Source organism: Grus americana, chromosome 4 (assembly GCF_028858705.1).
Source record: "Grus americana isolate bGruAme1 chromosome 4, bGruAme1.mat, whole genome shotgun sequence".
Lineage (NCBI taxonomy): Eukaryota > Metazoa > Chordata > Aves > Gruiformes > Gruidae > Grus > Grus americana.
This window is the reverse complement of record NC_072855.1, coordinates 4,826,495-4,841,997: the sequence shown is the minus strand read 5'-3', so window position 1 is coordinate 4,841,997 and position 15,503 is coordinate 4,826,495.

Sequence of the window (15,503 nt, the reverse complement as noted above, 5' to 3'; positions counted from 1 at the left end):
TCCATGCAAGTACAAATCACAGCTCTGGTCTTATGGGCTACTCCTGAAACTGCCTTGTGAATGCGAAATCACAGCACATCATAAATCTTATCCAATATTGAAACACATGCAGAGATAACAAGGATAGAACGGGTCCTGTTCTCAGTTATGCTATCACATTTTTGGCTGCTTCCCCCTTAACAAACAAATAAACTATTTTGTGTTTCAACCATGATCTGTAAGCAGAAAAGGAAGGTGCAATTTAAGACACAGAAATACCATGGTTACCTCTTTAGATTTTCACGGGGTTTTTGAGTAATGTTATTTACAAGCCCTTGTATTGTTATTTACCCTTAGATGAGACATGAGACAAAGTAGTTGGTAGCAAAATATCAAATGTGAGAGAGAGCAATGTTTTCCCTAACTGCAAATGTGGGGAGAATTGGAGATGACATGATGGCAGCTGAAGAGAAGGAGGAAGCAGTGACAGTTATTTTTGGACATTTAGTGTTCTAAATCTACTTTGTCAAAGTTATTTCTTAGTTTCATTGTTGGTACTGTGAGAGAAATTTGATTAATACTAATGGAAAGGTATCACTTGGTTCAAAATAAATTTGAATACCAAATCAGCACAAGCCCACTGACAAAGCACTGAATAACCCTAAATGTTTTCCCCATACAAACAAAGTGCCATATGCCATATGAGAAAAGGAAAAGCAACTTTCTCCTAATGCTGAATAGTAAGTTTATTATATTAAATTAAGAAATACTATTCCCCAAAGTAGCTTTTCTTTCCTCTGCTCACTGTAATGCTAAAACCATTCTCAGTTTTCTTCTGCCTGGACACCACCTACAGCTTAAAGAAGCCATACGTGTTTTATTTCACATGCCTCTCTTTGTTACAACAAAATATACAGGAAAGGAAACCACCCATTTAAAATCATTCTCCTTCAGAGGGAATTAATTCACAGGAGTCTCCTTATGTATCTTCTGTCTCTTAATTCTGAGGTTTTCCAAGAACGTCCTGCCCCTGCCAAAGGGAGATTTTAGGAAAATGCAATGGGACCTCTGTGGTACACTCAATACGTTACTGCTCTGGTGATATGGCAGCAGCCGTCTGGTAGTAAAGACTCCTTCTGTCTTCTCCCCTGGAAATGGTGACTAAGACTTCTAATGTCTATGATCATAAATTATTACTAGACAAGGTGCCATGAGATGGCTCAAATGTATGTTGGTAGTTCATGAATTCTGTAGCACCAAATAAAAGTAACTGTGGGCTTTAAAGAGCAGCTTTTGTGGAGCTTGTAGTTTCATATTTCTCATTTTACAGACAGAGAAAATGGGATACAGACAGTGAATGATTTATGCAAGATCAAATAACGTATAAAAAGTTAAAACAGTCACAGAATCAGGAATGTCTCATTCCTGTATCTGGGTTTTGACCATGAGAATATGCATTTGGTATTTGTATATTTTAGTGGGAAAATTATCTTGGCCACAGAAGACCCCAAAAGCTCATAAATTGAGTCAGGCACCAATTCTCTTTTTCTTTGAAAATGTGCCTCTGCAGTCTTCCAGTGGAAGAAGATCACCATTATGTGTATGACACTGGATCTGAACCTCTTTAGCAGGGCACTGGATGAAACTGAGTTAATTAACCGTACTGCAGTGCTGAGTAAATCGCTTGTTGTTGAACTTCTTTCTACGTGCTTAATTCCAGCAGAGAAAACATTTTTCATTGGACAAGGCCAGCAGGACCATTTCTTAATAGCAAAGACTGTTGAAGAGATTCCTGGATGGACCATTATTCAATTGAAGGGTCGCCGTTCACTTGCTCAATTCTCTCTTCTTTCTCCTGTCATTAATTTTTTAATTTTCTGCCAAACACAGATTAACTTTTGTGTGTCTGATGAGTGATAGATAGTGACTTCCACATAAAAACAGTTTCAGAAAAGCTTGCTCACAGTGCAAGGTGTCCTACCTCATGAATAACTATTGGCCCCATACCAGTAGGCTCAGACATAACAGCCTGCAGAATTTCTTTTTAGTCTATTCAAGCAATGGCTTTAACAAAGATTTACTGAAGGATTGTTTTATTTCTGTGCATGGATATCTCTAATTTATTGTTTATGTAGATAAATAGAGAAAAGGTCTGAACAACCCATGTTTTTAGCAATTATAAGTGGAAGAAAAGCGTAGCTACAGTCTACAGGGAATCATTTCGCTTGTACTAAAGAAACAAACAAAATGAACTTATTTTATCAACATTCAGTAATATTATACAAACTGGGAACCAGAATAATCAGAAATTCAGGTAGATTTTCTTCCTTGTTCCTTGTACCTCACATTTTTTACCTGCTATAGCAGTTCTCCATAAAAGGGAAGACAACTTCCTTAGGAGGTATTTTTTAACAACAGTCCAGTCCAGAAATGTTATACACAATAGGACAATTACTGAAGGGAAGCACAAGGCTGGCAGGTATATAGTGAAATCCTTACTCAAGGTCTTTTCTCAGGAAAAATAAATGTCTATACATATATATATATAAAAAATCAAACAAAAACCCCCAACAAACCAACCAACCAACCAACCAAAAAAACCCAACCCCCCAAAAAACCCCCAAACCAACCAAACCCCCCAAACCCCAAACGAAACCAGTGAGGAGTAATTCAAGCACAGATTAGATGAGATCTCAACAGCTAAGCTGGGCCAGCTCCCACAAATAATTAGACTGAGTGCAAAACGAAAGTTGTCTGGCTTTGGGCAAGGCTTATTGCAGCTTTCGCTGAACTGACCACTGGAAACCCATTGCTATGTTGATTTTCACAGCAGATGCTTGGCAGAAGCATTAAGATGGGACAAAAATATTCCATAGTTCTGTTACTGTGTGCTACTTGTCAGAAGGTACCGACACATTGAACCTGCGGTTTCATTCCCGTCAGTGGTCCTCTGCGGTTGAGGGATGGTGCTTTTGCCTGGCAGCAGAAGCCAAGCAGGTATCCCCTCCTTACTGGGAGCCCCCACTGGTGTGGGGCTGAGAAGAAACTTGCCCACAGCTATGTTCTGAATCACTGCCCAGGCTGGGATGGGAGCCTAGGGCTGATTTCACTCTAAAAGTCTGCATGAGATCTTTTTGCTAATTCCACATTGTGGCATTCAGTTCATATTATGATTATTCAAAAAACTGATTTCAGTTCAAATACCAGAAGAGAAGGAGTGGCACCGAAATATACTATATTTCATATTTTCCATGCATACTTATATATTATTTTAATTAAATCCAGATAAACTTCCAAACACAAGTGTTGTGCTTCAGAACCTTTAATTTCAGAATTGTTGACATAAATCCTTTTGATTTCCTCATCTCCACCCCTTCCCCTGCTACCAAGCTGAAACAATTAGATTAATTCACTGGGAAATTGTGATTAGTTTCACTTATTCTGAAACTACATTTTTTTTTCTTTTTTTTGGCAAAAAAGCTTCCAGATATTTGCCAGATTCTGCTGCGGAGCTGTGGGATGGTAAACCAGATCACATAGGTGCACAATTTATTATGAAATACTGGATCAGCAGGACAAGAAGCAACATAATAGACCGACGTATTGGTCTGGGTATACATGAATTGTAAAAGCAGTACCTGGTCATTTCATATTTGGAATAAATCTCTGGGAGTCTTCTGTATACTGTGGAGCTGCTGTGGACAAGTGTAAGAGCAAGTCATCTTTGTGCTGTGGAGGAGCAGAGGAAGATGTCCATACGGGTGAAGTTTATAATGATTAAGTAGAAAAGGGACCGATCCACACTGTGGAACGAGGTGGTAAAGATTTCTTTTCTCTCCTTAGAGCTATCCTGATCTTTAGCAGATTGGGGGACAACTAGGGGACTAGAGGACTGGGGAAGTGAGCTGTCAATGCTGCAGTGAGGTCAATCACAGTCTGAATGTTCATACTTCCCTTTTATTTAGCAACAGAGACCAACCTTCAGTGGCTGAGAATTACAGTGATAGCTGAAGAACTATTTCTGATCACAGCAAGCAGGGCAAACAATTCAGTTTGGCTGAGAGTATGAAATTCTGGACTAGTATTGCAAAAAAAAAAAAAAAAGACTGCTCTTACTTGAAAGCAGATGCTAAACCCATGTATGCATTTATGGTAAACTCTCTCCCAGCATTTCCCACCCAACCCTGAGAAGTTTTTGAGATTTGGTTCCCATATATAAACTGAACCCTTTTGGACACTGCACCTAGGACAGCAAGGGTTCCTTGCTCTCTGCCTACAGAAGATGCAGGCAAAATAATAAAAATGACAGTAAGTTCATATGGAATCAGGTCTTATCAAATGCTGGGCAGTTCCTTCAACCCTCAAAGTAATGAAAGTTCAGAAAATATTGTAGGAATGTAAAAAAATTCCAATTATTTTTTCCCCAAAGAACCTAGGGGATTTATCTAGGGCCACAAAGAGTTGATGAGTGGAGCTCTCCAGCCCTGCTCATCTTGACTCTTTATAGTGTCTGAAGCTGAAGAGGTTGGCTCCATTTCACCTGGCTGTGAAATATTTCAGCACTTAATCCTAGTTGCTTTCTAGTAAGGCTGATTCTGAATCTGGTGGTGTGCCAAAGTATAAAGACGGGATAAGGAAACAAATGATCACCTGAGGACACTCTGGACATAAAAAGCTAAGTTCTGTGTAATATGTTATTGTTATTACTGTTAATATTTGTGGCTATCACAGTGCCTGGAAATTCTAGTCCTAGACCATGATCACACTCCGCTAAATACCACAGTTTCTACAACAGAAAAAAAAATAAAAGGTGACTAACTTCTCTTCAGGGATACATGTTATTTTATTCCTTAGGGAGCATTTTCTTTCTGTTAATAAAGTCTACTAATAAAGATAAACCAACAGCATCTTAATTTGGGATGGACTGCTGCATCTTGTTTCCATTGACAGGAACCCTGGAGAATCCAATTTCATGTCAACGCAATAACACCCCCTAAGTCCTAGCTGATTTCTCTATGTTCCTGCTACCTGAGAGAGTTCAGCTTTACAGATCAGGAAACTGAAATATAGAAAGGAATTACTTGTCCAAGGTCACAGGGCAAGTTCTGGCAGAAACAGGAATAGAAACTGTGGGTGGCAAGTCACACCACCTATTCTAAATAACAGACCAAAGTGTCTTCTCATTCTTCAGCTTTCTCTAATGCATCTAGGCAATTAGAGGACAAAGTCAAGGAACGAGGCTCTTTTAAGTTCTTTGTTTTCTTTTTTGGAATTAAAAAAAGACAACTTTGTTTAGATGTCATTGTTAGTTATAGGAAATACTTTGGGTTTCTTTTGTTCAAAAGGTAAGGAGGAATCAAAACAATTCTATTTAATTACTGCTGTAATTTTACTTGCATAGTGCAGAAAAATAGTTTATCAAGTTGACAGGGAAGGAATTTATAAACCTAATTGTTGTACTTGGAATAAAAAAAGTATATCACTTAACAATTAATCAGAAAGAAGAGTTCTGATTTCTTAAAATTGTGCAAAAGCTTGAAATATAATGGAAAATAATGAATTGTTCCTAGATTCCAGCAATGGAGTTCCTCCTTTTTCATGCTAACGAACAATGAAAGAAAAGTATGTCGTCAAAGTGTAATCAAAGCTAGATTGTTTTGTAAATCATTGACAGGGACAGCAGCAGAACTTGGATTTTTTTCAATCTCACACTAATACTTCACTGAGACACTGAAATGCACTGCATTAACGAAGCTAATACTTCCCCAGAAATTTTAAAAATGCAAATATACAACATGTCTCTCATTTCATTATATTAATATAAGCTCAACACATCAGCACATAAGTAAGAGAGAGTTTGGAAACTGAAACTGTTAGTCCCAAACTAACACAGTAGGATATGAAATACAAATTACATAATGTATTTATGCCACCTGAATAATTTTTTACACTCCATTGGTAGGGGATGATCGACTGAACAGGGATGTAAGAAATACACTGGCTAATCAGAACCCTCATTAGCTGCAAACTGAAGTAGACTCGTGAAGGAAATCAATACCACCTCAGCATCAGGATAATGACAGTGAACCTTCATCTGCAAATCCTCATTCATGGCAATTGAGGTTTCTCATGCAGCTGGTCCCTATTCAAGTAAAAAGGGACTAACATCACAGTAAAGATTTATAGGGTGAGATCCACAATGAAGTTTTCATTCTGGTTTTGCCCAGAATGAAGAATATTGAGTCTTAAGTAATCATTAAAGCAAACCGAGCAGGTTATACCATAAGGACAGCTCATTTTCCTTTATTAAAAGGAAAGAAGAAGATGTGAAAAGGGCCCAAAGATTTAAGGAGCAAGACCGATCAATCAGTTGATATGATCAGGCCTGGGCAGTTCTAAATGAGAAGCAGTAACATGAAAAGATTGAGAAATTTCATGGAGGCATCTTGCTCTACTGGTAGATACAAATGGGATTTCTGAACACTGATAACTGTAAAACTGTCAGGGACAAAACCACCTAAATGTTTCACAAAAATATTTCACACTGATGCTAGGGGAGTCCAATGTATAACTGATCTCTATATGCTTGAACTATTAGCAGTGAAGTATATCTTAGAATCTTAGAATCATAGAATGGTTTGGATTAGAAGGGACCTTAAAGATCACCTAGTTCCAACCCCCCTGCCATGGGCAGGGACACCTTCCGCCAGACCAAATTTATAATGAATTAAATTATTTATTTGATATCCAGGGGTAGGTGGGGAGAGGAACTGTAGGAATCATGTTTCACCTTGAGGGCTGTACATGTTGGGGTGGTATTTATCAAGATTTCATCAGGGTTTTTTGGGTGTGGTAACTCTAAAATAAAAGCAAGTTACTTTTGAGAATGAGAGGAAAAGTTCACTTTTTTGGTTAATACCTAGCAAAAAAAGGGGCATTCATCCCTTCTGCTTCTCAAAGTTAGCATTTGATACATAACTCTGACTTTTTTGTTTCATTCAGGAACAAAGCAATCAACAACTTTATCTTTTCTAGAAGTTGGAACTCCTTTATTAGTCACCTCAGAAATATATACCAGGAAAACAAACTGATCCGGGTTTACAGTATGATTTTAATTTTGATCCTTCAAAAGAATAAAATATTTTGAAAAAAAGATAACCATATCTAATAATTTCCCTCCCCCCTTCTCTTCTCCTTCTGCCACAAAAGTTTATAATGGATGGAGAGAACAGCACAAAATGATATAGTGAATTTTATGTTGCCACATCCTTCAGTTTCCATCTTCAAGAAACATCCATAGACTAGAAAAGAAGACTTGTGATAGAAATTAATGCCAACCCTAATTTTGCTGCTTTGATGCATAGAGAGTTCTTCCCTAGAACTTGTATTAAATTCTGAGCCTCTTTATGGAGAGCTACAGAAGAGTCAAAACTTATTTTGACTTTATGACTGACCCACAGTGAGTAAGAAGTAGAATTACAGAATTAGAATTAAAATGACCTAACATCTGTTTGAAATGCCTTGTACTTCAGAGACCAGTGCTTGTCCTGTATTGTATTTTTATCTATCCTTCTTTAGCTTAAACCCATTACCCTTTGTCCTATCCCTACACTCCCCGATAAACAGTCCCCCACCATCTTTCCTGGAGCCCCTGTAGGGACTGGAAGGGGCTCTAAGGTCTCCCCGGAGCCTTCTCTTCTCCAGGCTGAACAACCCCAACTCTCTCAGCCTGTCTCCATAGCAGAGGTGCTCCATCCCTCTGATCAGCTTTGTGGCCTCCTCTGGACTCTCTCCAACAGCTCCATGTCCTTCTTGTGCTCGGGACCCCCAGAGCTGGACGCAGTACTCCAGGTGGGGTCTCACAAGAGTGGAGTAGAGGGGCAGGATCACCTCCCTCGACCTGCTGGTCACACCTCTTTTGATGCGGCCCAGGACACGGTTGGCTATATATATGTCTCTATATAAATATAAATATTTATACCTTAAGATACCTGACTTCCTTTGAGAATCTACTGTTCCTGTTTTTCACAAGATCAAGGTCTATAAGAATGTCAGATGAACAGATGAAAAATCACATGCCTTGCTAGAATAAATATTATACTACATGATATTATACTGTACTAATTCATCATAAACTGCCAGAAAAGTGACAGTTTCAGATTGCAGAAACAATATCTTTGTCCTCTAATTTTTTAAACTGAAGAACAGCTTGATATATAACTGGAAGCTGGAAGAAAGAGATTTAATGCAACTTCTGCATTAGTTTTGTATGGGATGGAAATGTTCTGGCAAAAAAGAATGATGTCTCATATTGTAACCTAATAGGAAATATCTCATTTTGAATACTTTTAGCAACATTTGCAATTTCTGATAGGAAAATGTTTGGTAGAAAACTTAGCATCTCACCAGGATATTTGTCAGTGTGAAGTCAAGAGTGTGACAATTCTTGTCTGTATGATTTTTTGTGTTATACAGAACTGTGTAAAAAAAGATAAACTCATGTTAGACAGATGATCGGAGGGTTCCTCCTTTCACAGACACTTTGCAAGAGGGGCAATAGAATTTTTACTTGTATGTTGAGGGGAATCACTCAAGAAAATTTACTTGCCTTATAAAATGCACAATTTAGTGTTAAGGTCAGCCCTACATAAAGATACTAAGAGGCCTCCTTTAGTTAGGTTCTGGTTCCCCAGAATGACTCAAACTGGTCATGAGAATTTATCTGGCTGTGCTACCATTCATTGGCTCAATCAAGCTACTTAGATAAGAGTACTGGTGGAAATTTATAGGTTTGTTTATCTCATCAGTATTACAGACTTTCTCTTCTATGCAGCCTACAGAAGAACTACTTTCTTTGATCTCCTGATCCCCCTTTCAATTTCTTGAATTGCCTTGATGGGAGAGGATGGATACTTGTCCAAATAGCACTGTTACATTTGCAAAAAAGTGATTTATCTTCCTTTGGCTACAAAGGTGCTTTCTTTGAAACGTAATCTGTTTTGCTTTGGATGCTTGTAACCTCTCTAGACCAATCAAAGGATAAAATAAAAAGAATGAAGAGCAATATCTGATAAAGTTGGGTATAAATTTCTGGTTAAGGTTTTAATGAGAAAATTGAAGTTTGGATTGATTGAAATTTTATGAATTACTGATGAACTGCTTAGTTAAAATCGTCTTTTAATTGCCTTTCAGAAGCTGAATTCTGTCTTTTTAACACAGCAGTGCCATTTCTCTATCTTCACATATTTTTGTCTCCGTTTTTATCTGAGTACAAAGTATTAGGTTTTTGTTAAAATAAACAAGTAAAATTAATTTTTCAAATTACCTAAGAAAATGTTTATTTAAAGCTTAATATTCTGCTTAAATAGGTTAATCTAAAATTAAAATACAACCCTGATTAGTCAATTAAATTAACATTAGAAAAATCTGTTACCAACACAGTTCCAGCTGCTATTCAGTAATAAGTGCATTTTTAACCATCAGTTAGTTATGAAAAAAAAAGTTTCCAAATGAAACTTTTTTCCCCAGAAAATAAGAAAAATCTGAAAGATCAAGATACTATTTTCTTAATTTAGACATGTTAAAATATGTAAAGATCAAATGATTTAACAGAAACCTTGCGAGGAAAGTGATTGTAAGTGAAAAAACCCCACCAAACCCCAAACCCAAACCCTTTCACTTTAATAGATGTAATTTAAACTGTCAGATTCAAGAAAGTATGAATGCATAATGCAAGTTCATTAAAGCATGTACATGCTCAAGTTTGGTCCAAATGTTGGTAAAATTTATTCTCAAATTTTAAATTAGATTATATTTATTCAAGGATTTCTGTAAATCCCTTTATTAATCACACAGCTTCCTGGAACAGGTAGATTTTATGATTCAGAGTATGGGCACAAAATATATGCAGTTCAGTTTTTCTCTAGTGACCTGTTTGTATCTGTTGTGTTTTCATCAACTTCAGCAGTATTCATACTGATTTTGACCACTTTATCCATGAGAAAGATCAAAACAAAGGTCTTGAATTTCAAGGCCATTCACTCTGGAGAGATGTGTGAGAATATTTATTTATATTCTCTGCATCTCCATTTTCCTATAAGATGTTACAGACTCAGTTGTGATCTACAAGCCACAACCATATTATCTAATGTGTTCTCAAGCCCAGAAATCTTTTTCTGCTGTAATGCTGATTACTGGAAGATATATCCACCTTCAGCTCCTGCTCTGTCTCTTTCTGGCCAGCATGGGTTAGGTGGACATACACTGAACAACCTCTAGAAGGGGGACAGGGTGCTGGGCTTTGCGTGAGCGAGGAGATCCATGCCTTTCCTGACCACAAAAATCTCCACTTACGACCCACCTGGAGCCATTTTTCATGAAAGCAATTAAAATTTACCTCCAGCATCAAACCAATAACACAACAACAAAGGTTTATGAAGACACCGGTAGGTGATATGGGGGGGAGGGGACAGAAGAAAATTAAGAGAACTAAGAATGCTTAATCTAATTATCCTAAGATCAAATCCAAAAGTTTTCTCTTTCCCTCTTTGTGTCTGTCTGATGTGTTGTCAACCTTTGCTTTACTCCCATGGCCAGCGACACGTTCTCTTGCCCATTCTGTGTGCAACTTGAGTTGCTATAACAGGAAACAGGCTTTTCTTGGCAAAGTGTGCTAGTTTTTATGTTCAATCCTTTTCTTAAATCTCCCTGGGGTTCCATTTGGATTAAAATCCTCCTTCCTCCCACCAAACATTATTGATCCTTAATTTATTTAGGAGGCAGTTTCAGCACTCCTTCTTCCAGGTATTGACTGCCCTTACTGCCTCAGAAATGATAATGGCCCTTCAGAAAAATAGGTGCTATCTCTCACACTTGAGTAGACATTAGAAAAATATTAACAGTTCTCCCCCACTTGGGCAGACAATGAGTAAATCTCTTTGTGAAGTTTTTTCTATACGCTGAGCCTTATATTTCATATAAACATGTAAACTCCTAATCATACATCAATGGAATTGATGCTGGTAGCTCATTAGTGGGTGTTGGTTGCGACAGAACTGAAAGCAAAAAGATAGAAGTAGGTCTTAGTAAAGTTGACTAAACAATTTTCTTAAGGAAAAAACAAACCATGTCTTTCAGTTCTTTACATCAGGACCTGTACAAAACCTATGTGCAACTGCAACATTAGCATTAGCTGACTGAAGTACCTTCTCATCAGATTCTACCTCCTGAAGTTACAAAGCACAAGTCCATTATCCTAAAAAAGAGTTCATGAGTTAACTGTAACACCTGCAGGCTTTGCGCATCCTGCCAGAGATAATAATTGCATCCTGCCATTTTTAGGAAAGACTGTCTCTCATGTATCACATGGTAGAATGTTAGTCACCTGTTTAATTACACCTCTAAACCCAGAAATACTCCTTAAAACAACCTCAAAGAATTCTCTGAAAACTTCTGTGGCATCACAGTTGACAGCAACTGACTGTCTAGCTTTACTACCCTGAAAACATTTAAAGCAGAGGAAATGCGTGTTCATCGCCTGTTGGACAGAGGAAAACTTGCACTTGAAAAGTAATGGTTCTGCAGAATGATCTGTCCACATTCTTATATACTCCTTGTTCCACATCAGTGTCTGAGATCTCATAATGTGTGTTAATGAACTAAACCCCACACTATGTCAGTGGTACAGGAAAGTGTCCGTGTTCCCTGGCTTTACAGATGAAGAAATGATTGAGACCAGGAGAACCTAGAAGCACCCTGACTCCATGGCATGCAGCAAGGATTTGGGTGTCCCTGAACAGTATCACAATGTATTGGCCATCTCTCCTCTTCCAACTTCTCTGTATTTACAAACACGGCTGGGAGAACGGACACTCTGACCTTTAAAAAAAATTCATCATGAAAATTTCCTTGGTGTTTTCATTTTGCCTTAAATGAAAGGCAAATACTCTCTGTGACAAACTTTGCTGGGTAATTACATTTGCTACAAAAAATATTTGTTCTCAGCTATTGTTCCATGTGTTTATTAAAATAAATCAGGGCTAATACAATCATCTCTCAGAGTGAATTCATCTCCTGGCAAAGGATTTCATTTCTAGCCTAGACTATCACTAAACAAGGATGTGGACTTCAACGCATAAAAGCAATATGGATGGACTCTCTGACACTAAAACTTATCATTAACGTAATAGGTATCATGCCCCATTACTTTTAATGGATTGATTAATAACAATTATTGCAGCCTTTTCATAATAATTTTGGAAAGTAATAAATGTGCTAATATTTGACTTGCAAAAGTGAAGCATTCATTTCTAATTGTTACTGTTTCCTCATCAAGTACTTGGCAGAAACAACTGTCCTCCTTTAACCCATACATCCTTTGACTGGAATCCAGTGATTAGCTAGATTAGACTGTCACTTTCCTGAATCAGCCATCTTGTGATTGCCCCTGCATGAAAAGAAAAGGAAGCCTGCATGCTTAAGTGATATAAAATTGGAAGGCTAAATTCTCCAAACTTCTGTGCTACTGAGTCCAACTATCTTCCCCCTACAAACTGCCCAAACCTGCTCTCTAGGAGGAAGAAACTGATTATTTGTTGTATGTATGGTGCCACCTTCCCCTCTATGTACATCTGCAGAAATGTCTTATCCTCCAGCAGAAGAACATTGGACATAAACAAGAAAACTTTATTCTTTTTTTCTTTTTCCCATGTCTTTCTGTGTATTCATTGCAGATATAGGTCAATACCTGAAATATCTCTTGTTACTGATTTCAGATCACCCATGTTTGATTTGTTGGAACAAGTCCAGAGGAGGCCACGGAGATGCTCAGAGGGCTGGAGCACCTCTGCTATGGAGACAGGCTGAGAGAGTTGGGCTTGTTCAGCCTGGAGAAGAGAAGGCTCCGGGGAGACCTTAGAGCCCCTTCCAGTCCCTACAGGGGCTCCAGGAAAGCTGGAGAGGGACTGGTGACAAGGGCAGGGAGTGACAGGCCAAGGGGAATGGCCTGAAGCTGCAGGAGGGCAGATGGAGATGAGATGTGAGGCAGAAATCCTTCCCTGTGAGGGTGCTGAGGCCCTGGCCCAGGTTGCCCAGAGAAGCTGTGGCTGCCCCTGGCTCCCTGGCAGTGTTCAAGGCCAGGTTGGATGGGGCTTTGGGCAACCTGGGCTAGTGGAGGGTGTCCCTGCCCATGGCAGGGGGGTGGGACTAGATGGGCTGTGAGGTTCCTTTCAACCCAAACCAGTCTGGGATTCTACGATTCTACGATTCTATGATTATATGATTCTATGATTCAGTTGCCCCATTAAAAATGGTGATGCATGCTGACACAGCCATCTCAGTGATTGAGAAGTTAGGGCTTATAGTTATATTCTGAATTTGATAAGTCAAACATGAAAGCATCAGACAGATATCCCACACATCTGTGCAAAAATGTACAGAAGAAAAAGCCTGCTGGTGCTGCAGCTTCTGGTCAGTCTAGCTCATCTTCCCAATTAACAACCAGTATTACATACCCAGAAAAAATAATACAGCAAAGAAACCGAATCCTTGGAGTCTGATATTTTGCCAGTATGTAAGAAAAGATACCTAATTCAAAGAGCTTTACATCATGGTCACCATCATTTTGAGGTAGAGCAGGAGCAGAATTCAAAACCACGCAAAATAAAAGAGAAAGGGTATTGACTGTGTTTTTCAGCCCTGGCATTAGAGCCTTTCAAACGATACTGAGGTTTTCACTCTTGTGATTTAACAGCTGTGGGTTGTACCTGTTCCAAGGAAATAAAGGTGCTGAGCTCATGCTCCGTCTGGAGAAGCATTACATTGATCCCCATTCCCAACCCCAGCCCTCACGCTGTCTGGGCAGGGAGATGTGCTGCCAGCAAAGCTGTGACTAGCACGACTCCCAGAATCGTAAAATATCCTCAAACTTCTACTAAATCAAAGATGCTCTGGGAGCCAAGATGATAGAGGAAGAGCACTGAGCAAATCCAACAGGCTCCAGATGTGATTTATTGGTTTAGAAAAGAAAAAGCCATAACCTTGAAAGAAAGGAGTGAGCGCAAGGAGCAACCTGCAAGCTTCTGCAGTGCTCAGACCCAGGCAGGGACAGTCCCATGTGAATCTCTCCATCCATGGCATCACAGAGGGAAAAGCGTGTCTGAAGGTATGACAGACCAGCACCCAGGGCCTGCAGAATAATACAAAAATCTCACTACAAAATGATTAGTCACGGTTTGAGCCCCAGGACACATAAGTGTAAGAAAAGAGCAACAAGAGAGGGAAGTGCCGAGCTGTGCAAACTCCAGAAGTGATTACACAAGGGAGGAGAATGAGAAAGGGAGATGCTGCAGGGGCTTAGGCAAAATGAGAATGCTACAATGGAACAAAGCAGCCTTCCCATAGCCTCTGTTCCCAGATTCCTTACTTCTAACATTAAAAAGCATTTCAGTGATAACAGGGTGAGGACCCAACATATGTGAGAAAGTTTGGAAGCGTAATGACATAAATGATTTTAAGATAAAATTTTTAGAAATTATCTGTTCTATAGAAATGCATCTTTAAGGCACTGACAACCAGAAAACTCAAAATAAGACTTGTAACCTATAGTTTGTGTAGCTATAGCTTTAAGTTTATAGCTACAGGCTACTATTTTGCTCTTGAACATATCATTTAATCCCAAATCTTGAAGCTTAAAGCTAAATGGGCTTTCCCACTGGAATTAGATGCTTGTGCAACTTTGAAGACACAGGCCTTTGTTTGTTAACTGTAAATTGGAGAATAAAGGTGATGTCCTATGCCGCATAAATTGTGAGGATAACTGTAATAAGGGTTATAAATAAAATCATGCAATACAACAGTGGATTCCAAGTAAACCTTGAAAAACGTATTTTACAAACTCTCCATTGTATTTTCAGCAGAAGCAAACATCATTCTTCAGACTCCAGGTAAGATACTGAATTTCAAAAATGAAAACACAGTATGCGGTACCACGCTGAGCAAAGAGCCTATCTGGACTGCAGCATGCAGAAGTGACTTAAGAAGAACATACAGTACAGTCAATGATAAAATGTTTGTTGTTACCTCCCTGGAAGTTGTAGAAAATCAATACACCCATCAGTACCAGGCCCACTGGTTCTAACAGGCTCAGCCTTGCTGCAGGCTTTGATTTCTTACGTTCCGCCTGCATCCTGAGTAGGGAGGGAAGCGCTGTGCGTGTGTCGGCGCCTGGGTGTGTGCCTGTGAGTGAGAGATGTGCAGCGAGCTGGAAACCAATTAAACTGTAGTGTTAGATAGGTGACGAAAAGGGCTTTATAAAAGCAGGATGGGGCCAGAAGCCAGATTTAATATAGCACCTGGCATACAGTGAATAATAATAACATTAAAAATGTTCTGAACTAATTTATTTGTAGGGAGAGTTGGAATAAAAAAAAAAAAAAAAAAGCAAAGTTCAATCAAAATGTCAAGTTCAGGCAACAAACCTGGAGAAAAAGCTGAAGGAATCTCACCTCTGATGCTTAAAAAAATGC